Raw genomic sequence first — 27135 nt, forward strand, 5'->3', positions numbered from 1 at the left:
TAATTAGTCTCCTTCTTACGCGGTTGATTTATAATTATATCACTAAAAAAAATCAAAGATATATTATGCATATGTAATTATAAGTATATTAACGGCAGAATATTGCAGAGTGAATAAATAGAGGCAATGTATGCGATTGACAGTTAATCATATGGAACACGTTCTTCCTATTTCCGCGGTTTCGCCGGAGCGAATCGCGCACGTAGGTTGCCCTTTAGTTAAGACGCTAATGAAACGGGGGCACCCGATCGTTCTAGCGAAATCTCAGAACTTGTTCGGCGCATTAAACAGTACATAGAGTTATTTATAGCCGCGTATTAAACGTGGCAAAAATAATACGCGCGCATTCCGAGAAAATATTAATTTATTAAGTCAAGCGTGTCCCCAATTAAATCGTTTTAAGACTGCAATATTATGGTAAAAAATTGTAAATTTGAAAGGACATACAAAAGTATTTATTCTAATTTCGTGTTAAATGGAGAGAAAGGCTTAAATTTTACGACCGGGTGATTTTGATTTATATAATCTCTTATAATTCATAATTTTTATCATATTGTCAAAGTATATAGATGCAGTGTCATTTATTTGTGCTAAGCGGCAAAGCGTTGCAAACTTTCTCCAGCGGTAGGTATATAAAGAGAGTGAAACTATTTGTCCGCATCTGGTTATGCGAGTTTTAGTCTTTAATAATATTTAATAGTTTTCTATCGCGTATGATATCGCGCCTTCTACGTACTTTCGTAACAGGCTTGCGCCTTTTGACAAACGATGCGATGATATCGTAATAAAATAATTGAAGATTCGGGAACGAGTGCCGATTAATAAGATCGTCAACTAGGCTTAACATCGTTGATGGGGATCGGACTCGCGAATTGCGTTTCTCGAGCCAACTCGGTAGCCAACTTGGCAACTGACGCGAGATATCGCGTCAAGAGCAGGATCGCGTGGGCGGCCATACGTACGTCCGGGCTCTATCATTGCTTTATCGTAGGCTCGATCGAAAGCCCGGCTGCGCGAGCGGGTGCTTTGCAAAAAAATCTTATCCCAATCTATATTATTGTTGCATCGTGATTACGATATCACGCGGCGGATCAGTCATCAAAATGACGGAAGCCACGATAAAGCCATCGACATGCTTTTCCGTGCTTCCTTCGTCCATCTCTGCATTGTAAGAAGGATATGGAGGGACGCGAAGGAGGCGATGATCAATGCGTCGCCAAGTGTCAGCGAAACAGCTGATATCGCGCCTCTCCGATTTCTGCGATTTCTCCGAACCGTCAATCATTGGGCACCGCAAAGCTATTGGCGCATACCTGGCCAGTTTCATTACGGATCTCGCGAAAGTAGAAACTTTCTCAGACATTTTTTTATACGCTTTGAATTTAAATGCAATACCAATTCCAAAATCCATCGTCTTAATCGAACAAATTTCAGATCTTTTTTGTTAAAAAATTCAAAAAGATGAAATCAATATTTTATTCCTTGTACTATTGTCAAGAGAGGATGTCTCTTTAATTTTTTTTTTTTAGATGATTAATATACATAAATAGACACACACACGTCGGCCGTACGTGCATAGTTCGTCGATGACAGTCGGCGTTTCTCTAAGGATTTTCACAAAAGAAATGTCGACGCCGGTAAAGTATGATACCTGCATTCCATCGGTTGCAACATGTGTGTCATACAAGACGTGCTTTGATTTTCTATCGTTTCGATCGGGCCGGCCCTCGACGTGTGGCTTATTTACGCGGCACGAGTCGGCGACACTTCGTTTAAGTCGTACAGCAAAAAAGAAAAACAATCAACTATTCATGTTTGAACTAGTCACTAGAGTATCAAATCGCTATCGACGCATTTCGCAAGCGGCGACACTGAAATCATACTGATTCATTCTCCGACTTGTAGATTCTACAACTCGGCGTATGAAAAAAAAAGAAAAAAGCAATCGTTATACCAAATGCCGTTATCATCACGTGAGCGTCTAAGCTCGAGCACCTTGACAAATGATTGGTATTTGCAAGACGCTAATATTTTCCATTAATTATCCGCATAAAATTTTACTATAAATTATGAGCGTTTGTTCTCTCTCGCATCAGAGACAATACCTTTATTCCCGATGCGGCCGCGCGTTTTCGATTTCAAGCAACCACACGCTGTGTGCGTGCACAAGATCCGCGATGCATGTATATATATATATATATATATATATATATATATATATATATATGTAGTTACTTGGCACGCTCAGGCATCAGCGGGGGGAAGGGAAAGGTGGCAGAGGAAAGGGCTGGTGGACTTCTCGAGCGGGCACGATTAACACGTGTCACGCGTCACACACGCATATACGCGCGCGCTCATCTATCTTTCCACGGTCGCGCGGATCCGCGGGGCGCACACGCGAGCGGATCGCGTATGTCGCGTAGGTAAAGGCCCGACAGTCCATATATCTAAAAGCGGACCCCGCGGTCGCCAGTCACCCATGTAGGACAATAAAGGACGGAGGTGGTAACGTAACGTTTCCATATACACATTCCTGGGCGGCGACGGCGCGCTCGCGCTTTGCGGCCGTTTGAGAATTTCTCGTCGTGTGTATGTGCGACATCGAGCATTTCAATCGACGCTCGCCACGAAAATTCGCCGCTCCCGACATAAGAAATAATGGGGAAAAAAAAAACAAGCCTCACCATCACTTTAATTTTGATTATTATCGGTTACGTCGTATCTCTTAAAATTCAAATAAACAAAGTTATCAATCATTTATGATTAAAAAATAAAATTTGCATGAATTTTTAGAAAATTGTCAGAATACTTTCCGAGAAACTTTTTTTATTTTATTTTAATAATTTTGAAAAAAAAAATTGATTTTATTACGACATTTGATGTTGGAAAAAAATTTGGAAATTTGACTTTTTAATAATTGATGATTAAAAGAAAAAATGAAATAAAAATATTTTTAAATTGCTTATCGCGGTTGTGGTATGATACTAAATTTGCATACCCTCAATTGCGAGCATCAGCATTCTTCAAAATCGAATTAATAACGTGTACCTTGTGACATATATGTATTCGTAAATAGATAGGAAGGATATTTCTCGGTACGAGCGCGCGAGAAATCCTTTCACGAGAAAAAATGAATGGAGTTTTTAGCCGTATACGAAGGTTCCGTTGAACGCACGGGGACCTCCATTCACGAAGAAATTGTTGTACGTCCGCGGAAACGTGCCGGCCATCTATATTTAACTTGTCGACCGGCGACAGGAAGAAGGCACGACGTGCTCGTCACATCGTCTCCGAACGAAGACATTTTAAGATACCACCGTCTTTTTCTTCCTCAACAAGTCCCGTCACATTTACCATCGTCTTTTACTCGCGGACAAACACTACGCCGACGAGAAATATTATTCTACCCATGAACTCTGATCGAAAGAATATCATCGATAACGTTCGTACATGTCTTAAGAATCAAATAAACGTTATTAGTCATTGATGATTAAAAAATTAAATTTGTATGAATTTTCGGAAAAACGTCAGAATAGTTCCCGAGAAACTTTTTTATTTTATTTTTAAGTCAGTTTTTTATTTTAATATAATTTTGACAAAAAATTTAATTACCTATATCACTTTTATTATAATGATCGTCTCTGAAAAAAATCTATTAATATTTATTCCATTATATATTACATTATAGATCGATTAATATTATTTTAATTTTCTTCAAAAATTTTTTATTTATATATTACGTTTCTCTCTCTCTCGTAAAATATTGTGATTATACATATTCAAAAAATTTTTAAGATATCCTTGGATGCTCTAATATGCACTGTAAAAAAAGGCAACTCGATGTTGGAACGAGTGTGTCGAAAGTATCTTTAATCGTCCCATTGTATTGTTTCTCCTTTGTTCGCTTTCGTGGCCGCGGGTGAAAGCTTCGTCAAAACCGATCGCTAATGCTCACAATTTTTCGCAGCACGCACGTACATATTGTTAACCGAAATCGCGATAAACCGCGTGCGCGGAAACGCAACCTTTCCCTCTTCTTCGTCGAAGAGAAGGTTAACATCTGGTAGAATACCATTAGCTGCAATTACCTTATCTCGTGGATGGCATTAGCGCTGAATCATTGAATAATGAATTTTAAAAATTGGCGTCCACGCAAGATGTATCTACATTAATGCGACCGTTTCATTGGTAAAACGAGTCGAACGAGCGGAAAAAATCACGGCCCGTTATAGCGCGATGGAAGAAAAATCGGTCGACGCCGCCGCAAATTCCTTTTCTCGATCTCTTTTCTTCGGAACCGGTACTCACCGGTATCTTAATCCAGAAACGATTAATAATCCGAGAATACGCGAAACTCACTGTCGTATAATTCTCGAACAAATCGTGAGAAACCGGCTACTGACGCCTCTATTTCCCGATTGCCGTCATGATTTCCGCGAGATTCAACGAAATCGTTCGGCAAAAAGAGCGTCGCCGAAGGATTCTCACGCCTCTTGAACAGGTAAAACAGGACCTCGAGATCGATTTAATTACACGCCGTTAATTAGGCGTCGTTAATTAGCTAATCGATTGAGATGGATCCAATAAATAGAATTGCAGATATCATGATTAGTCTTGATATTATCTTGTCTTGTTTCGAGATAAAAATTCGAGATAAAAACGAAATAAGATTTTTAATTAGTTATCAAGACTATACAATGACTAAGATTGTCAAGATCATTGGTTTTTTTTTTTTTTAAAAAAAGCTAAAATATATTTGTGTAAATTACACAAGAGATTATTATATTATAGACTTAAAAATTTTATTTAATAAATAAAAATATTTATATTACCAGAAACAATCAATAAACAATATAAAATTTTACACAATTATTTAGCTACACAAAACTTTGCGTATAGCACGTACACGTAAAGTATATATATATATATATATATATATATATATATATATATATATATATTTGTTATATTTTTAAAAAATATTAGTAAAAATATACACACATACGCGAGCGCGAGTGTGTATAATTAAGTACCATAACACGACCGTGTTTTCGCTATCGTTTTTTATGATCGCGACGACTAAAAGGCGAAACAACACTTATCTTAACCTAACCGACTATTTCATCTAATCGTGATAAAGAATTCTTTCCTTCCACTTGCATGCGCTCCTGAAAAAAAAAAAAATGTACCCGCGTGTCGCAAGGGCTCGACGAGATTTCAAAATCATCTCGGCCGGAGTACGATTATAATTACGGGCCCCGACCTAATATGTACAATACGAGATGCGATGGTTTCTCCGGCGCAATTATCGGAGTATGCATCTAACTCCTTAACTTGGGACAGAGAACTTAGTCTAATACTTACGCTAGTATTAGGCATATTAGGTTCTTGACCGTTTCTTCGGACACTCACTCGAGGTAGCTCTGGGCTGGCGAAACCAGAGCTCTCTCGACCTCGCGTTTCCTTTCTGCTCCCCTCACCGCCCTCCCCCCACCCCCCGTGCAGAAATTCCCCCTCGTCGTTTTAGCAATCCAAGAGATACGAGCGTTCGTTCGTATATGTGTGTGTTATTCGCGCTCACAAGTTTAGCAATACATTTGTATAATATGTATATATATATATATATATATATATATATATATATATTTTTTTTCATTATCTCGAAATATTATAAAATAAAAAATAGTTTGACTTACGAATGTAATGAATAACAACGGAATTATAGTACATAATGTTGATCTGTAAAATATTCCAAATTAATGACGCAATATGCAAAATAATTAATATTTTGAAAAATAATTATCGCATAATTAAACTCTTTTAATTTGTCTTTGAAAGAGATATTAGGAAAGAGATTACGTACTTGCTGAGAAAAATTAATAGCTTTTTGTATAAAATATAATAAATAAAAAGAATGTACTTTTTATATAAATAACGTGAATAAATATAAATTTTAAATACTGTTAAAAAACAATGTTAAATTTTGTTATGTTTATTACCGTAATGATAAACGAGCAATTAGTTTTTCAAAAGCAACTAATAAATTAAATAAATCATTAATTTCTTGCCCTCGAGGCTTTTCTCCTCTTCTCTTGTCCATCCTTTTTTATGGCACTCACACTGTTTTCAATCGCGAATTAACACGATTAATCGACTCACACGTGCGCCCTAATTAATAAAATACAACATAAGATAGCATGATACTTTGATATTCCCACTTGCAGCATGCACTTTATATTATTACATAATTAATTAAAATCATATTTAAACTTTATTTAATTCGTCGCAATATAATATCGTTTAATGAGTATTGATTCTTCCTGTATTATCGCAATATTTAATGAAAAATTCAAAATTAGCACCGGCAATCACGAGGTAAATCTTATATAATTTACATAATTCAATATTTCTCATTTATTATTATTTGAAGCCAATTGTTCTCGTTAATTTTCATGATAAAAATCAATTTTACATATCGCATTCCGTACAATACAAAATATTATAGACTTAAAAACTCCAAAGCCCCAGCGTGGAATATTTAATAAAGCATTTATAGTAATTATTATTTTTATATAGAGATAAATATAAAATATTTTAATATTCTTAGGAATTATAGTTATTTAAATTATTTATGAAATATAAAATATAAAATATAAAATATAAAATATAAAATATAAAAGTATAAAATATAAAATATAAAATATAAAATATAAAATATAAAATATAAAATATAAAATATAAAATATAAAATATAAAATATAAAATATAAAATATAAAATATAAAATATAAAATATAAAATATAAAATATAAAATATAAAATATAAAATATAAAATATAAAATATAAAATATAAAATATAAAATATTTAAAATACATAAAACATAAAATATATAAATATAATATATAAAATATATTAATATATGAATATAATAAATATATAAAATATATGATATATAGAATATAAAAAAATATATATAAATTATAAAAAGAGACAGAGGAAGAGAGAGGACGAGATTAGGGTTTCGAAAGAGCGGGGAAGTGAGAAATGCTGGAAACTGGATATCCAGTTTGTGCAGAGCGGAGCGTGATAGCCGTGCTCGAGATATCGCGCTTCGCGCGCGTTCCACTTTGCGTGTGCTTCTCGGGATGGAGGATAAATCGACGGATAAAACTCGCGTAAGCGCGAGATAACGCATCCGGAATCGATCGTCGCGCCTCGGAGGATTATTTTATGACCATAAGTGGGACTATATGAAGTCGGACAGATCGTACACACGTACGAGGGGCATTTATGGGAATCCCGCTTATTCTCGACATTCGTACTTCCGATTTTCATGTTGAATCTTAAATTACGTTGAGAAGAGCGGATTCTCTCGGATAAGAGAACTGTATATAGCTGTCGATACCGTTACAGAACGCCATCAACGCGCCGTGAATAAACGCGCCTTTTATAAGCTCCTATATACATGCTGCGATATGTCAAGTGGCCGATTTAATTCAGACCTCGTGTAACGACACAATCCGGTAAAATGACGCGGCTTAAAGGATAGACAGACCGTGTGTTCGAAAATAATAAATACAAATACTGGGAGAGAGAAGGGAATAAAAAAAATGTTGCAAAATCTGCATTTATGCAAAGTTATCCATAAGTGTCTGGCGTCGTTATTTGCGTCGAGTAATGGCTAGCAAGGATTCCTAGCTCGGTTACAAAGGAATGTCAAGGGCCAGTATCGTGTATCCTATTGCTCCCGATATTTAGTAGCCGTGGCGGTCGTGGCAGTCGATCCTAGAGATCGTGGCGAACGATCGCGACCGGTCGATCGGCGGTGTCGTTAACGGGCGAGTATTTCAAGCCCGTGCCCAGTCACGATGGCCTCGAAATTCGCGGTAGTCATCATAAATCTACGGATCTAAACGGCACTCAATGGCACAATCCGGCCGATCTAACAAGTTGCGCGAATAACGTCGGGCTTCGGGCACCCATTAAGATTGATAAGAAAAATCCGAGAGATAGATACGCCGCTCTGTTGAAACGTGACAATCGGCCGAGCACTTAAAATTGGTCCAGCGTTAATGCGTTTTAATCATTGAACTGCATCGCGATTCTGTCATGAACCTACATTGTCGATTTTTCTTTTTTGGAAGATTTAGAAATTATAATTATTATCTATGGAAATTACAATTATAAAATATGAGAATTTAAAGTTAGAATTATTTTAATTAAAATAAAAAGATATATACATTAAATAATTAGAATTATTTAAAAATTAATAAAAAATTATAGAAATTATAAATATCATATACGGAAATTAAAATTATAAAAAAGGAGAATTTAAAATTAGAATTATTTTAATTAAAATAAAAAAATATATATAATAAGTAATTAAAATTATTTAAAATTTAATAATAAATTATAGAAATTAAAATTATTATGAACGGAAATTAAAATCATAAAAAGAATTTAAAGTTAGAATTATTTTAATTAAAATAATATATATATAAAAATATATATAATAAATAATTAGAATTATTTAAAATTTAATAATAAATTATAGAAATTAGAATTATTATGAACGGAAATTAAAATTATAAAAAATAAGAATTTAAAGTTAGAATTATTTAACTTAAATAAAAAAATATTTATGCATATATAATTGAATTAAAATTATTAAAAAATTAATATATCACAAATTGTGGAAATTCGAATTATAACGGTGGTCTAGTTTATGATTACTGCTTCGTCTCTCGCAATTTCATGCCCGTACAAGGTCAAGAAATAACCTATCAGGATCGTCGATTATTATAATTTTCATCACGATATGGATCCGCGATATTGCTGGTTGTGTGTATGCTCTAGTTTCGATCTGTATATTCTAACCGGTGTATACCGTTCGCGGATCTAGATCTCGACCAGGCCTGATTCGCGCGATAACCGCGAGGAAAGACGTAAATTCTGCTTCTTTATATGAGGTTTTTCTAGATTATTAAAATACCAGCACTCTAAATAGAATCAGGTTCCGTGTTCCGGATTAACACCGTGATTATTTCAGGATTATTAATCTTGGCTGCCTTGGTTAATACGATTTGCAATACAAGTCGTCACAAAAACTAATACTTAAAAGAGATTATATTGATGAAACTTTTAATTTTTAATTATGACTATTAATTATTATTTATTAATTATTAATTATGACTATGAATTATTAATTATTATTATTATTACGTTAATTTTCCAAGAGATAAAACAATAATTTTTCAATATTTGAATCATCTGTCAAAAAAATATCATCTGTCAAAAAAAATATCATCTGTCAAAAAAAAAAAAATACGTATATATGTACTTAAAGTGTTTACATTCCTGCCCTTATGTAAATTATATAAATACTCTCTTTACAATATTAAAGCTCGCGATGCTCAACGATTAATTGATCAGTTTGGCGTATCGGTATTTTGCGATCTACGGTCGTGCGGGTTGATGAAGTATCGCGACATGTAGCGGACGAGCTAGGAGGTATAACGCGTTTTATGCACAAAAGCCTGCGAGCGCCGAGAAAGGGGCGGGGGGGAGGAGGGGAGGGACAAAGGGGGAGGACCCCGGCGGTTCGTTATGCCGGCTCTCCGCGAGGACAATTAATTATCTCCTGATTCCTTCTAAGAAACCAGTCCAAGTACGCCCGAGCGGGCACACCGACGCGACCACGGCCGGCCAGATGCACACGCACGCTCACCCACACACGCTCGGCCGCGCGGTGTTTTATAGACACATATGATGGAACACTCTCAGGCCGATCGTGTTTCAAACCGCAGAGGGACTTAACTGAGAAACGACACACGTTCCCCTCCCGCTAACATCTATACGGCTGTTGCCCGAGAGTCTCGGGCAATTCGGGCGGCAACTGACCACCACTTTCTCTCTCTCTCTCTCTCTCTCTCTCTCTCTCTCTCTCTCTCTCTCTCTTTCTCCTCTCGCTCCTCGCGGTCGGAATTTCATTGTCTCGCCGGCGTAAACTTGCAGTTTGCGAAACACTCGATAACACGCGCGAATAGAAATAAGAGATCGTATTTATCGATTAGGTATGCGTAATCATTCGAGGAGCGGAAACGCGAGACTGTCTCATCGACGACATCGGTGATTTTAGTCTCGTGTATTTGTGAGAGCGACGATTAAGTCGCTTTCGTCGCAATCGCCCGATTAAATTGTTACGTTCCTCGTCGGTGAGGCATCTCTCTCATCGTGGCGTTTACAAAGCACCGTAGCGTTATGTAGTAAATTACGAGATGCGAGCAACGAAGCAACAGGTTGTCGGAGAGCGCGCGATCGACCGAATATAAGGATGGAAGGTCTCCCGAAAAAGTTTTCGCTCGCTCGCTTTACGCGACACGTTTTAGGCACGTAATCGCAACCCGGTTTAACGGATCCGACACTTTATCAACGAACTTTGGCGCTTCGCACGCGGTTGCGAGTCATTAACTCGTCTAATCGCAAATGCCCGGACCCAGAGGATAAAGACATTCATCATCATTAGAATGGATAATTATCGCGAGCTCTCTCCACTTCGGGGATATATATATATATATATATATATATATATATATATATATATATATCCTCCAACTCTCGCGGCTTGTCCGTTCATTAGGCACTCTCGGGAGGAAGCTAACGGCTTCTATGACGATCCGAGATTCCCGAGGAAAACCCATCGTGTATATACGTGCGGACACGTGTACGCATACGTGCCACGTACGATCGGCCAAGTCGATTTCTCGCGGAGTTTAAGCTCCTTGAATCGTGGAATCAAAGTCATTCTCTCTCTCTCTCTCTCTCTCTCTCTCTGTTTCTCTCTGCGTGCCTTTTTTTATTATTCCGTGTAGTCGCGTATATACGAAGGGCGCGTGACACGTCCGCGGCATCCGGTCGCGTACGTGACGTCATACGCGAGTTACATCGAGATAGACCGTCGCTGCCCATATGGTCCGGTATCGGTAAAGTCGTCGGTAGAAGCTATCGGTCACAGCTCGAGTTTAACCTTCGTGTAATCGTGGGAGGTCAAACGAGCGACAAGTATTCGCGGTTAATAAATCGCGATGACAGCGTATTCACCTTCTCGCTCGATCATTATTGATATCCTCAAGGGCAGTTTTCAAATCGCGAATACTATAATTGTGCGATTAAAAAAAAAAAAAATTCTCTCGATATTACGATTTCCTTATCACAATTATTGCACATATATTTGTGTCTCTTAATAAGAGATAAAAAAAATCGTAATATCAAGAGAATTTTTTTTTCTTTAATTTACATTCTCACATTACATTTTATTTTTATCCATTTGAAGTTGAAGGGACTTCGCGAAATTATCGCGCATGCCCGTACGCAGTGCCAACCCCTCGATCGCGTCACGAAGGGAAGTGGAATTCCGCGAATGGGAAAAGCGGGCTTGGAACTTGCGCGTTGGCTTTTCGCGACCGCCCCTCTCGAACTCGGGGAAAACGGTGAGCCGTTTCTGCGCTCAAGAGGGTGGATCGAGAAGGCGAGGGGGGGTGGGGGTTGTCAGACTCGGTCGCAAATCGCCGCGGGGATGGGCGGGAATCGCCCCCGGGGCGATTCCTTTTCCTGCGAGGTGGCAAACTCGCGCGCGCGGCAACTTCCGCCGACTGTTTTGCGACAGGAAATTAGAATAATTCGATGATACGTAACTGTTGCGGCCAGAGCCAAAGGGGGCGGCCCTTCATTTGAATATCTGTATAATCGGAACGTCGTTGGGGCGGAACCAGAAAACGGCGGAGCCTGCCGTCGACACCTTCGCACCCTCGTTTCTCTAAGGGACGCGTAAAAAGCTTCCTTGCGACTTCTTTTGCTACGTCTCGACCTATTCAGGAATGATAACGGCTTCCATTATGAAGGTTTATTCGCGTTTTTCGATGTTATCGAAATTAAAGATAACGTCAAAGAGTTAAGTTGGTAATTAAAAATTAATAGCAAGAAGAAAATTAATCTCTCGTTTTAAGCTCTTTATAAAAATAGTAGACGTGCGCCGATGTGGGAGAGTAAGAACTGGTCGTATGTATAAAAAGCGAAGATGAGGAAGGATTGTTTCTGATTTCAATCTAGACAGAGGCATTTAAACATCGCCGTTTCTTTTCCGCGAACAACGAGATGGGAGCCCTTTTCAAATTTAGCCTTATGCGTGCTTCGCCTTTTGCACGGGCGCGAACGAATAAGGAATTCATCAGCTAAAGGTTGGCAAACGTGCACCACCATAAAACCGAATGATTTACGCTCGACACTTTATGGGCTGCAGTCGGGGCGACTTTGCGAATTTTTCGTCGATTTTCGGTCGGCGTCCCTTGCACAAAAGTCGCGTCCGTTTGTTAATTCACGCAAAAGTCGATGGATATTATTTTTTTTTTCTTTTCCATTCAGCTAATAAATTATTTAAATATCATTCACCTTGACGTTTTGCTTAGCGTTGCATTGTAAAATATAAAAAAATCTGTTTTATAACGAGTGTAATGAAAGCTTTATTTTTAGTAGATTTTATAACAAAAAAATATTGTTATTTTTAATATTTTTAATTTTAATTAATTTTTTTTTTTTTTTTGTTAAAAGAATTACATTTTTAAATTGATCAAATTATATGTGGTAAAGATGAAAACATCTTATATATTTTTTTATTTCTTTATCATATTTTAAAATATTATTTTATCTCTTTTAACATGTCACATTTATCCAGTAATACCAATTATTAATCAATTAATATTTTTTGTTTTAATTAAATTTACCTTAAACTCTCAGGAGCACGTACCAAATTTCGTTGAATCATAAGGCTTCCTAAGTATCGATAAATCGCGCACTCTCTCTCTCTCTCTCTCTCTCTCTCTCTCTACCATTTTCGTATGACTGGGTGCATGTGTGTGTGTATCTCTATATACGTCTTTACATCGCGCCCATCTGCGAGACTCTGAGAGCCGAGTAATCGGAGAACTCGAAGAGACGGTACAGCCGTCGATCGATGTCCCGTTCTCCATCCCGCTGCGTATCTTTATTCGTGTCATATAAAAAAAAAAAAAAGCCAACTTTCGCGAACGGAATAGTCGCGTTAAAGACACGTAAATACTCGGGAGAGTCCTCGAAAAAAATTTAAACGATCTCGCGAAAATGAAAAGGAGTCATTTTCGCACGCCGTCGTCGCTTTATAAATTCCGACGATATATCCACTTACCCTCCTCCTTTATTATCTTTGCTCGTCCGCTGTGAAATAAAATTTTCACACGCGCGACGAGCTCTCTCTCCATTTTCTTTTTTCACCCGACCATTAATTGACCGGTTTAAAGATTTTTTTTTGTCCCGTCGAACTTTTTTTTTTTTCGGAACGCATAGACCCATCGATGGTCGATGGGCCGAGAAAAAAATGATCGGACGAACCTGTCAAAATATTGTCGACACTTCTGTCCATTGTCGGGCGATTTTCCGGAGGTTACCAGCATCCACGAGGGGGTCCGATGGGAGGGGGAAAGGTGGAGGGATCCTGTCCGGGTCAACGTTTCGGTCGCCGCTTCGGAATCGGGACGGTCGATAGGTCAAGCGTTAACCGCTCAATTTCACAGGCGAATCCCCAAGGAATTTTCTCGTTTTCTTCGGGAACAGGTGCCATTGTGCCACCCATTTTCCCTCGCCGTCCTTTCATCGGATCACCTTTCACGGGGAAAAAGAAAAAAGCGTATAATGGCCGATGCAAAAAAGTGTCGAACGTTTCTCACTCAATTGCGAATCGAAGCGTTCTTTTTTTTCTTTTTTTCATTTTCGGCACGATTAAAAAAAGGAAATTTTTTCGGATCGACGAAAAAATTTGGATCGAAATGATTTGTCGTTAGTGTTACCTTTCACGCGACATCGCTCCGCGATAATTCAAGGCTGAAAAATTGAATTGAAAAAAATATCCGTCGTAACAATTGGTGGAAAAGAGATTGAAAGATTTAGTGTAGTAAATACAAAGAGTCGATGGTAAGAAAGTTAAAATACGGCACGGAATTCGGTACTAAAAGAGTTGAGCAATACACGCGTTTGAAGCTTGACGCGCTCGATTCATCCCAGCGCTCTCGCATCTCCGGTTACCAATACATAACGAATGGCGCATAAACGTAAAGGAAATTACGAGGGATTAAAATGATAAGGAGAGCATAGAGGCAGTGCCGACCAATAAAAGGTCATTGACATCTCACTGGCATATACAATCCGCCACATGCGCGCGCGTCTCGTCGTCAATAAACATGCGCGTTACGCGACACGGTATTATATATATGCAGATATGTATATGTGGAGATCGACGCGTACACACACACACAGACTCTGTCGTTAAAGATACACGAATACTGAGCGCGCACACACACACGTACCTTACCGAGGTTAAATTCGTTAATAAGTGGGCTTCGTTGACGTTATTCTCAACTGTTATACTCGAACTGTCTCTTTTCTTGCGACGTCGTGACTTTTAAATGAATCTGTTTTTACGAGGACGCGCGCTCTCTTGTAGTAGAAATATCTTTTGATATATCTTTTTAGCTTGCGGCTCTCTGTACGCCAAGTGGATGCAATGGAAACGGAAATATACAAGTGCCTCGAGAGATTATGCTTTCGAGTTCGGCGTACAAATATGGCCGAAAATATAAACAGCGCAATGAAAAAGCTTATTTTTCTTAGAGTTTCTCCAAGATTTTTCTCTGTCTTAGAATTCAAATTAATTATAATTTTGTATCAATTAAAAATAAATTTTGCAAAAAATATTAGATTTTATCGTTATTAATAAATTTCATTTATTGACATTGATTGTGACAAAATTATTGTAATTTTTTAAGATTTCTTTCATAATCCTCTATCATCCGGCGTTGTTGGAAATTATAATCTTCAGTGATGTATTCCTTAGTATCTAGCACGCGCTTTCTCGACACGCCGCACACACGGTATGTCACGTGCATCGCCTCCTCTCTCTCTCTCTTTCTCTGTCTCTTTCTCTTGTTCATATATCGGCCGCCTATTGTTTCGTCGAACTTCTCAATTAAATGCCCTACGCACTCGCGTCGATTCTTCTTCCCTTTTCCTCTGTCCATCTCTCTCTCCCTTTCTCTTTCTCGCGCGAATCGTGAATGGACTATCGCTCGATTCCGGGAATTTAAAAACGGGAAGGAATTTCTGAAGAGAGAAAGGGTGAGAGAAGAGGACGCTCGGCAAGAGAGAGACAGAGAGAGAGAGAGAGAGAGAGAGAGAGAGAGAGAGAGAGAGAGAGAGAGAGAGAGGGGACACAATGACACGTATCAGAGTGATACGGGGAGAGGGAGAGACACGTGGTGGGTGTGAGCTATTGGTATTTTATTGTTCGCTCGGCGTGTGATTTGTGGTGTTGTCGTATTGTCGTTGGTGCGACGAGGACGACGACGTTTGTGCTCCCGCATCGCGGGGTGCAAGGACCGCGGCTTAGACCGCATCCGAATGACGTGTTACCGAGGATTCCGCAACAAAGTGTCAGCTCGGGCGGATAAACGTGCCGGGATACCGTAAATGTAAATCGCGCGCACTCTGGCCTCTGGCAGCTTGAACAGTTTTATTCCGCGTTGGCCAATTTCCAAGCCCGCCTCCCACGCGGTTTTATCGTCCCGCGCCACGTTCGCGGTTCCACGCGCGTTTTCCACGCGATAACATTAACACCTGTGACATCGAAGTCGCGATTGCAATCAGTATAATACCTCTCCGCTAAAGCTCTGCCCGTTGAATAGCATTAAAACACGGCAATTCTTAATGAGAACACAGCCGGATAGACAATCGACTGGCAAAGCCAGTTTCGCGTCCCGTAAAATTTGTCACCGAATATTGACGATGATACGGGGATGTAAAGAAAGAGAGAGAGAGAGAGAGAGAGAGAGAGAGAGAGAGAAGGCAAAACTCGCGAAATTCGAGGCGGCCGTGCCGCGGGCGTGAAAATAATTCTAGAGGCGCGCCGGATAAATGAGGGAGATTCGCCAGATAAATTACGCTTCGCGCAACAAAGCGACGAGGCGGCGGACGGATAATCGGGATTTTTAAAATTAATTGCCTCGTAACGTCCGTTTCCCGAAAGGCACATAAAATCCCCGAGTCGAGAGCGCCGACGGGCCTCGAATATAAATTACGCGTTCCTTGAAACACTCGCACTTTACCGTTCCTTCATGCGCCACGGGCGCATCCGCGGGGATGCAACCGATATGTGTTTATATCCGATAAATCGAGAATACATCGATGAAGTGCCTGGATATGCTTTAGCATTAATACGTGTGTGTTTATCGAGTTCTCTTTAAATTTAAATTTTTCTTTTAAATTTTATCTACATAAAATGCCTAGATATACTTTAGCATTAATATTTGTGTTTATCGAATTCTTTTTGGAATTAGAAAAATTTTTTTTTAATTTTATCTTGCAGTCAAACGAAAGAAAAAAATATATATATAACGTTCAATATTAATTAAAAAGAAATTTGAATTTTTTAAAAATATTTAAATTTTTTTGATTGTGCATTAAAAGTATTTAAAAATAGATACAATCAAATATGAAAAATATTTTTATTGAAATTATTTTGTAATGATAGATTAAACCAATAATGAAGATGGATTTTTAAAGTTTTCAGTCGTAACCTTGTTTTTTTAAATTTTATCTCGCAGTTAAATAAAAGAAAAAAAGTGAAGTTCAACATTAATTAAAATAAAAGTTTTTTTAAAATATTTGAATTCTCTTGATTATATGTTAAAATATTTTAAAATATTAGATACAATTAAATATCGAGGATAAAAATTATTGATTACAATTTTGATTTTTTAAAATTTTATCTTGCAATCCAAACGAGAGAAAAAAAAATGATGTTCAACATTAATTAAAAGAAAATTTAAAATTTTTGAAAAATATTTAAATACTGTGTGTTAAAATATTCAAAAATATTAGATACAATCAAATATCAAAAATATTCTTGCGGAAATTATTTTGTAATAATAGATATCGAGCTAGTAAGAGTACGGATGCTTTTGAAATTATCGATCGCAACCTTGTTTCTCGAGAACACGCGAGCGTATCTGTCGCCAATAACGATGGTCAAGATGCACCGATAGTTATGCACGCTCGTTGAAAGGGAAAATGTACGGGATAACCCCTTTACTTCATCGTTACCCCTTCACGTGATTTATAGAGACGAATTTATAGTCTTATTCGCGAGGTAACATCGTTACGGTCGGTCTTAAAATTTCTTTATCCTCCTTCGTTCTCCGATACTGACTTTTGTCTGTAATCATTATCTTAAAATAATGCATCTTTATTAAACTCGCAATTTTAGTTCTTTAATTCATGACAATTCGATCGTATTTTGCAATTGAAACTAAATATACTGCCGTCTAAATATATTGTCTGATCTGAGGGCGTTTTATCCGGCTCAATTAAATTTTCTTTGAGAACGTGTATGAGTGTCTGATATGTTTTATTCTCTCAATCACGAGGGAGGGAGATTACTCTCTATAGCGCCTTGTATCAAACCGCATACTTCTCGTTATACCATCAATTGCCTGAGCGGAAATAACGCGAGTTGTTAAAGAGACGAAGTTCATACGCGACTTTACGATTAACCGTAAAATAACCATTCGTCTCTCTCTCTCTCTCTCTCTCTCTCTCTCTGTCTCTCTTTCTCTTTCCTTCCCCCTCCCTCCTCTCTCGCGAGATATAAACTTGATCAGCCGCGCGAAATCGAGTCGCGCGATGCTGCCGAGAAGTTTCCACTTTCATCGTGGGATGTGACCAGGCAATTCCGTTCGAGATAAGAGGGCCGAGGATTTTACGCAACCGTGGGAATCGATTTGTCACTCATTACGACGACAAGGTCGCGCATACCTAGATACATGTATACATAAAACGCGTGCGTGTGTGCGTTTTTACGCTCGACTATCGACTCCTCTGCCACTGGTATCGATTGTTCGCCGAGAGAGTCAGGTCGAGGGATATCCCATTTCCACGGGACACATAATACTCGAGCATTCCCGCGAACCTCCGTTTATTTCTTCGAGGCGTCTGTCGAGGAAGAAATACTTGAGCGAAGAAGAATAAAAAAAAAAAAGAAAATGTACACAGTTGAAAAATTTGTGTTAAATTTTCTAAAATAAAATTTCTATTTTCTAAAATAAAAAAAAGCATGTCTCAAACGGTACACAAATTTTTGTGTTAATTTAATATTAATATTATGTAATTTAATATTAATTTAATATAGATATGTTAAGTTATGACATTAATACTAATTAACATATTTTTTATGATAAAATTAATTTAGAAAAAAATTATTGACGACCTGTAGTCACTGTCACTCTTATTATAAAATAAAATCAATATTATTTTCTATAAATTTTGACAGATAAATCCCGTCGCTAACAATACGGAACATATTTATTATATAAAATTAAAAATATGTGCAAATTGTGTTATATTTACACTTTTTTCAATTCTTGTAATAATTTAACATTTAAATTCAATTAACAAAATAGCAATACGTCCAATTCACACACGAGTGTCTTAAACATTTAATACAACAATTTTACCGATATATTTTTCAACAAGAAAATATAAAAATTATTCGAATGTATATTAATGGCAAAAAGAGACATTACTTGTATATTTTGCGAATTTAAATCAATCTTTAAGCCTTTGCCTCATTAACGGGGTCAGCTATTGAGAGAAAGCCACAGAGATCTCTCGTAACGATCAATTATTATTCTATCACGTTTAACGGTCCGCTTTTAATTATCGTTCGCGGATTATCCGTGTGCGCGTTTCTTTGATTTGGGCAGCTTACGAGGCAATTATTTCATCGTCGGCGACTTGCCAATCGAAGTGGGCGGGCATTGATGGAACTGCGCTTTAGCTAATTAGAATCTCTCGCATTCGCGATAAAGTCCGGCTGGTTGTTCTCTCGGAAGGCGAGAGAAAAAAAAAAAAGGGGGGCCCCGAAGAACGGTACGTCGAAGGATTTTCGCCCGCAGCCACGGCGAACCGTTAGAAATGTTTTTAGATCGCGAATTTGGATCTCCTCCTTTTTTTTTTTTTTACGGTCATTATCTGTGTAACGATCGTCATTAAGGTGTTCTACGAGCGGTGGATCATTACGCAACAGGAAACGTCGTAGAATCACACGCAATTATTAGTTTAATTTTCTAACGCCTCGAAACACGGGAACACGACGATTCCGGTGTTCAATGATCGTGACGACTTTTTATCACGAGCCTCGTGCCTCGGGGCTATAATGAATCTCATTGATTCAATAAACGAGCATATTATCGTCGAGTACGATGGTTTCTAATGGCATTTTGACGCTGCGCCGCCACGATTTGTTGTTTTGGCAGTGTGATCTTATTTTCGTTAGATCCAAAATAGACTCGAGGAGGCTTCGCTACGCGCGAAGATGTGTGTCCCGCGGCAAAATAACGTGAAAATAAATACCGATTCGGCGAAACGCAAAATCCTCGATCATTTTCATTGGAATAACGAAAAACGGGATATAGCGCGGAATTAATAATTCCCCGTCTCAATCGCAACCGGAATCGCACCGGAAAAGACTCGGAAGCGCGACTGGGCCACGTGCACCGCCGCCGAACAAAACGTTAAGCTGCACGCGCGAGTGTGACGAGGAGTGACGAGGGGCGAGGCGGGGCGAGGCGGATGTAGCGTTGAAAGACAGCGGGTCGTTACTTAATTCCATGCGCTCGCTTAAATAGAACGACTTAGACTTAAGGTAGTCTGCAAAAATGAGGGAACACGCCGTTGTAGGAGAGCCGACGACGACTTGTTCGTACCCTAGTACATGTTCCGGGGACAGATATGAGGAAAAAGAAAAAGAGAGAGAGAGAGAGGGGGGAGAGAAGTGAAGGCGCTCTCGCGCGCGGATCCCGCGATGTCGGGGGTGCCTACTGGTTTTGATATACGAGCGCACTAATACACGCGTATCGAGCACGCGTGAGTCATATCGAAAACCAGTCTCAGCTAAAGAGAGAGAGAGAGAGAGAAATATGCATACGCACATCGTCGAGATAGTCGAAGCGGGAACGGCGAGAGGGACCTTTGAATATTTCAAAGCGTGCGCGTGTGTGCGCTCCGGGGATACGCACGTGAGATTAAAACTCGCGCGCGGATCGCGCGCGTGTGCGTGCGGCTATTAACGCGCCTTGTGCGGATCTGGATTTGTTGCCCGTTGTTCTTTCGAAATTGTTCTCTGATTCCAGACGAGACGATCGACGTGGTGGTGACACGAGTCTTGTCTCATGATTGGTTCTTTTTTTTTTAATTTTTTTTTTTTTTATACAGAGAGATATCTACTCTCCGTAATAAGGTCGTACTCCGAAAGAGAGCCCGAGACCTGGCCGTGACATTTCGAGAAAGAGTGCGGATATTAACGGGAGGGAGATAAGTTTGAATGTATCGTGGTCGCTCTTACTGCCGCTGTTGCATATTGATCGAACTATACGCCGAGACGCGATTTACAAATGTGCATTCCTATATTACAATAGTAAACCGATATCGAACGGAGTCGCGGAGAAAGTTATGCGATTCCCCGTGCTCCTTCGTGTGTTCTTGAGAGACGTAGCCGGGTAAATAATACGCTACCGTGGGATGCGATTTTCACAGACGCTCGATTATTGATCGATGCGATCGTGACCGCCGATGCGGATTTCTCCATTTGTTTAAGGAGAATAGCGAGCGTGATTGCTTTGACGAATGGTGGAGGGTAATGCGCGAGTAATGGTTTCATTGCGAGAGCGGATAAAATTGTATGTACCGGGATATAAAGGTCGCAGTGTATATACGCAAATAAGAAGAAAACATATGAAATAATAACTTGGATGAAATTAAATTTATTAATTTTTCAAATCACTTTAAAAAGAGACAATATCACACATATTCGAAGTAGAAATAAAGTTATTATATATTTTTGCAACTCCATATATGTACATACAGGGTGTTTGGTTTAAGTGTACACTCAGTTATTTTCTTTTAAATAATAGTTATTTTGTTTTATCGTTCATATCTAAAAGTGACACTAGTGACGATATCTTATAAATAATTATTGAAAATTTATTGCACGTTGTCATAAAATACCTTATAAAACTATAGTAAAATAAAAATATTATTTCATTAAAAGAAACAAAACTATTATAGATAAACTTATTTAAAAAATGATTTAAATAATTAAAAAAATTATTAAAAATTATCTTGTCATTATTTAGATAATTAAAAAAATAACTTTTATTTAAATTATTTTTTTATAAAATGATTTAAATAATTAAAAAAATTATTTAAAATTTTTCTTCGAGTCACTCTCTAGGTCATTAAAAAAAAAAAAATAATAATTTATTTGAATCACTTTTTTATAAAATAATTTGAAAACATTATATTTGAAAAATCTATACATAATCTCTATTATTAAAAAAAATAACTGAATATATACACTGAAATTAAACGCACTGCGTATCTCAGAATATTTTCGATAAAAATAAATACGGGCAGAATTTTTCGCGAGTTTCTTAATGTTTCCGCAAACTTTTGAAGAATAAAAAATCATTAGCGACTCAGATGCGCACGGCGGAGATTGACAACGCGGGAGCGAGAAGCAAGAGACGAAGCGCAGAGACGTAAGCGGCGTATCCACCCACGACGTGGCGTACTGTAACGAGGCTACAGTCCATTAAGTGCGTGCGGCTATTATGGCTAATGCATTACGAGGCGATAAAAAACGGGAACTATAGCACGCACACACCAGCGCGCAGTGCCCTTCGCCGCTCGCGTCTCTGCGCCAGACCGCTCGCGCGCGCAAACTCGAGAGGGAACCGGACCACATTCCATGTCGGACGACGAGTACGGACTCGCGCTGCCCGAGTACAAGGCTTCGTATAGATACACGCCGACGACACGCGCGCACTGCAAATGCAAAACGCAATCCAGATCCGCGCTGGCCGCGCGTCCGATTCTTTTCACGCGAATTTTCTCTCCGCTTGTCCCACGCGACATTCCTTCGATTCTCATTATCGGATCTGAAAAACGCATATTCCCCTGGAATAACGATTTTTATTTTCGTGTCGAAGAGATGCATCGTATCTTTAGACCTTTAATCGTCTCGAGTCTTTCTCACAACATGATATAAAAAGATGATGATAGAAGGCAGACTGCGCTAGGAAAGATTTGTCAAAATGACATCTGGTTTATCTAGGAATCCCGTAAATAAGAAGGGGGCGGGTGAGGGGGAGGGGAGGGGGGGAGGACGCGGCGAGAAGAATGTGGACGCGGAAACGATAGGGTGGCGTGCGGTGGAAAAAAAAGAGAAAAGAAAAAACGAGGGGCAACCCTTTTTCTCTTTCCTATCCGTCGCACGGAGCCACGGAAACTACCTTGGAAATTCGACTCTAAAAATATTCGTCTTATGGAGTTTCTCCGTTTTTTTCCGGCCGCGCACTCTCCCTCTACTCCCCGGACTCTCTTTTTTGTCCTTCTACCCTCGGGAGAGACGCGCATCAACCATATGGCTTGCGCGTTCGCTCGCGCGCGCGAGCGCGAGGGAGAGATAAAAAATTCATATTTTCACTGGAAGGGCTGAGACTCTGAGCGGTATTTTTAAACTACGGAGAGTGCCCCGGGAGAAGGAGATCATTCAACTTTCGTTTGTCCGTCAGATTCTTTTCTCAAATCCTTCCCTCGCCAACGATCGATTATCGAGATAAGAAAAAATTATTATTATTGTATTACTTAAAAAATATTATATTACGTACAGATGAAATTTCGAGCAAGTTTTATGGTTCTCTTTTTTTCGCACACCTTATATATATATACGTTCTTATTCCATCGAAATAGTAATATAGAGCAAATGGAGCCGGATATATACCGGCTATACCTGAAATAAAAAATAGCTTTTCCATTCATCGCCCGAGCGATCGGCGCGATATTCCGTTATTTAAAGGGTTCCTTTAGGCTAATGGTTTTCTCACACGATCCTCCGAAACGGTAAAAACCCTTTTCACGGAAATCAAAACCCCCTTTTCGGAAGGCTGCGGCGGGTCCAATCATTGGCACATTACGCAAAATCACGCGGTCCCCTCCTTCCCCCCCCCCCAAGTGGATAGCTTCCGATACCTGGAAACATGATATTTTATTGGTGGATTAAGGCGATGCCCTTTAAGAAAACGTCGTGGTAGAAAGAGAGATGGCGAGAGGACGCGCGACGCGTTCTGACCTATTTTTCGGGAGGGTTTCGCTTCTTCAACCCTTTCGAGATTTAACGGGACGCCGCGACTTTTTTCCCACATTCTACTTTTCCGAAAATCGACTACCTGATCATCAACTGGTTGTTGCATCAAATAGGGTCGTTTCATAATACGGGAAAGGGTTCATCGTCCTTCCTGCTTCAAATTTTGATTCGCTTCATTGAGCAAAAAATATAGAAGGATATTTATAATAATTATGCAGATTGATTATAACATTAATTTTCGTCAAAATAACGTTTGTAATAATTAAAACTAATTATTCTCTCTCTCTCTCTCTCTCTCTCTTTTTCTTTCTTTTACAATTTTAATAATAATTAGTAAATGTTATAATAATAATACAATATTTATAATAATAATTAAATATTTTAAATAGTGAATAAAAAGAGTAGTGGATTATAAAATATACTAATATATTCTAATTAATTTTTGTATATAATATAAAATAAAATTTCTTTATATATTTTATACTAATATATTCTAAATAATTTCTTTAATAAATAATAAAATTAAATGAATGAATGACTATATTATATAATAATAATAATAATAGTAAAATGATAAAATGATAATTAATAATAATATTAATAACGACAAGTTATGCATGATTTCCATAAATCGAGAAGACGCGTAACACGAGTAACTGCGGACACATATAAAAACGAAATATAGAAACATAAATAGAAAAACGGAACGATAATTGTGATAAATGAACGCGTTAAAGAAATCAAAAGAGGCACGAGGAGCGTTCACACGACGGACTGGTATAATCACGTGAATCAGACCCATTTTCGTTCATGACTCTTTTCAACTTTAATCATCCTTAATCCCTGTTACAAGCTACCCGCACGATGTAAATAGCTCGGAAACGTCAATCTAAAAATTGGAAGGGATATTAATGTCGCGATGTATCAGAAATGTAACGGGAATAATAACAAGTGCGAGAACAAGGGATCCTTACAATACGTTGTCATTCTCGTTTCTCTCTTTTTTTGAACTAAAACAAACTTTTTATTCAATCGACAATAATATAAAATTAAAAATAAATCAATAAATCACATAGATTATCTATAATAATAAAAAGAAATCTGTTTTTTTAAATATCTTATAAAACTTAATTTTATTTAAAAAAAAAAAAAAAACTAGATCCATTGTTCTTTTCCCCAAACCTTTTGATCGCATCCAATTTCCGCAACGTCATAGCATCCCTCGTTTTCTCTCAATTAGCGACGTCCATAGATCCCCCCTCCCCTCACCCCTCCTCATCCCTGGAATAATCGTCGCCCCTACGTAACGCATCGGCGATAAGCATCGGCGGCATCGTAAGGACCATCGCGGGGGCAAAAAAAGTGGGAGTGTCCTTTGAGGCCACTCGAGTGACGTCATTGGTCGGCGGGATCTTTCTGTGCGGGGTGAAGTGGCGATTCTGCGCAGGGGTGGAAAATTAATGCATCCCGAATTCACGCACTTCGTCCTCCGCGAAAATCTGTTCGCGAAAGATCGCGATGACATATTGATCGTCTGAAGCGTTCTGCTTCGCGTATCGAGTCACATCTCCTGTCACTCGATAGTCAACCATCGCTGAACATTGTCCGGGGAAAAATATAAATACAGAGAAAGCGATTCTGTAATCAATTAAGAGTAATGTAACCGTAGTAACAGAATTCGGCGAAGCGGACTTGTTTTAGGTGTTACACGTTACCTCTACTCTACGGAGTACGAAGGGAAAGACAAGAGAGTCGAGACTAACAATAAATATAAAAATATCGATCAATTTATTATCAAAAGTCAACCCAAGAGAGTGTCATCGAGAATTTTATTTCGACAATCGTCACGCTATACATTACCCCCTTGTGCCCCCTTTCTTTCCCCCTCCCCTTCTCTCTCCCCGCGAAATCACCCCCGCGGGGTGACTCCACTACCTCGCACGCGCGCGTGCGGGATATCATTATCTCGGCGGCGGCTTACAAAGCGGTGCACGCGGTTCGCCAGCCGATGGACGAATGCGAGCGACAGCGGCCGAGGAGCGGAAGAAGAGGAAGGAATCAGCACGGCGGTGGCAGAACCGCCGTCTCTTCTTTGCCCCCGTCTTGGTCGTCGTCGTCGTCGTCGACGTCGCGTCGCGGCATCGCCACACAGCCGCGGCGACGTCGGATGAGAATGTCGGCGAGGGGAAGGGAGGGAGAGGGCAACACAGCGATGCGTATACCGTCGGGGGTGGGAGGCGGTGGAAGATCGGCCGAAGGCGGGGAGAATAGCGACACGTCACTATGCCCGACGGGGTGGGGCATCCTACGAGCGTTGGCGACTGGTGGGGGATCCCCAAAGTAAATCCCGCGATCTTTCCCTCACGGTGAAAGAGGGGCCAGGTTGGGGAGAGAGAGAGAGAGCGGCGTGTTTCTAAATCCCCCCCCCTCTCTCTCCTTCCCCTCCTTTATTCCCCCCTCTCCGCCGTCGCTGTCTCTCACCCTTTGGAGGGGTTCAGTCATCTCGCGCCAGCCGAGCCACGCGCACTCTCTCTCCTGTCTGACAATATTCTCTGGGCTCGCTGGAGAACGCCGGTGAGAACCACCCCGCGATTCCAGCGACGACGTGAGCGTTACTGTCGTCGCGAGGGTGGCGTCGTCCCTCGTGTTACGAGGGTGGGCAAGCGGAGGGTGGTGGAAACGCCTGGTGACGAGGCGCCTGAATTCGCCAGGGGGGGTCTTCCGAAGGAAGACGCGAACCGCCCTCTTCGGACGTCAAGAGAAGCCACCCCCACTTCTTCCCCCCCTCTCAACGAACGAACGCGCGGGCGCGCGCGCGCTCTCGCCTCCCTCCTCGTCGCGGGTGCTTAGAACAGCCTCGGGAATCGAAGACACACGGGTACCGAGTTTCACGGGTGGAGAACCCGCGCGTGTCCAGGCCTTCTTCCCGCGAACAAGGATTCATCTCGGCGCGACACAGTTTTTTCGAGTGTCGCGATAACGGAGCATCGGAAACTCTCCGCTTGTCATGACTCTAATCGGGGAGCGTGTTGTTATGCATACGTAGTGCTGTTACCACAAAACTGTCATCGCTCGATTCCCCGGGATAGGGAAGCACATGATAAAGTAATTTCAATCTTTCGATCAAGAAGAGTCGGACCAAGAAAATCTGTGCACGATGAAATTTAACTGTCAAAATAAAGATCGACGATGGTTGGTTGGTGGGATTCGTTAATCACTCGGACTGAAAGGAGACGATGAGAAATTGGACCGAGAATGCCGGATAATCATTCGAATGCTTGCCGGAGAATCTCGAGTGACGGTGTTCAGGGCGACAACGTGGGTGGTGTCCGATGAGGGTGGAAGTGATCACAGTGGATTTCGAGGAGGTAGGGGGGCTGGTGCGTGTTTCGTGTTCCTCGTGAGAGGCAGAAGAAGAACACTTCGGAGAAACGAATCGAGAGACTCGAGTCCGGATTGTACGGTGCAAGTGATCGCGGCTCGCGAGTTTGGTGCGCGAGCGATATTGAATTGTCAGATTTTTGAAGTGAATGGAACAGAGCCTCCTCCCTTCTCGGGGGGCGAATGATAGTGCGAATGATCGATAACTGAGTCCGCATCGTCGAAGCGCACTGGAACTATGATGTCGGCAGGAGTGATTCGTGGCAGAAACGGAAATATCAACTAAAGAACGGAGAGGTAATATTCGCTTCCGGTTCTTCTAATCATTGTCTCTTATTACGCGAATCGACATATTATTACTTGTCAATTGAAAGAAAAATTTCGTGCGTCAACAACGTTGACATATGTAAATATTTTTCATTTCTTGTGATATTTTTGCATATAAAAAAAATATTGCTACTTTATTCGA

At 39.7% G+C, this 27135-nt stretch overlaps 2 protein-coding genes across 2 annotated transcripts in view; both read left to right on the forward strand.

The window, feature by feature from the left end:
* The window catches only part of LOC126850827 (serine proteinase stubble-like), a 157001-nt gene that overhangs the window by 117068 nt on the left and 12798 nt on the right, over positions 1 to 27135 (forward strand). The window lies entirely within an intron of this gene.
* LOC126850788 (uncharacterized) overlaps positions 26064 to 27135 on the forward strand; it is an 85963-nt gene continuing 84891 nt past the window's right edge. The window contains 1 exon segment of the mRNA XM_050594103.1: positions 26064 to 26963. The gene's annotated coding sequence lies outside the window, so the exon portion shown is untranslated.

The sequence above is a fragment of the Cataglyphis hispanica genome, chromosome 7 (assembly GCF_021464435.1).
Source record: "Cataglyphis hispanica isolate Lineage 1 chromosome 7, ULB_Chis1_1.0, whole genome shotgun sequence".
Classification (NCBI taxonomy): domain Eukaryota; kingdom Metazoa; phylum Arthropoda; class Insecta; order Hymenoptera; family Formicidae; genus Cataglyphis; species Cataglyphis hispanica.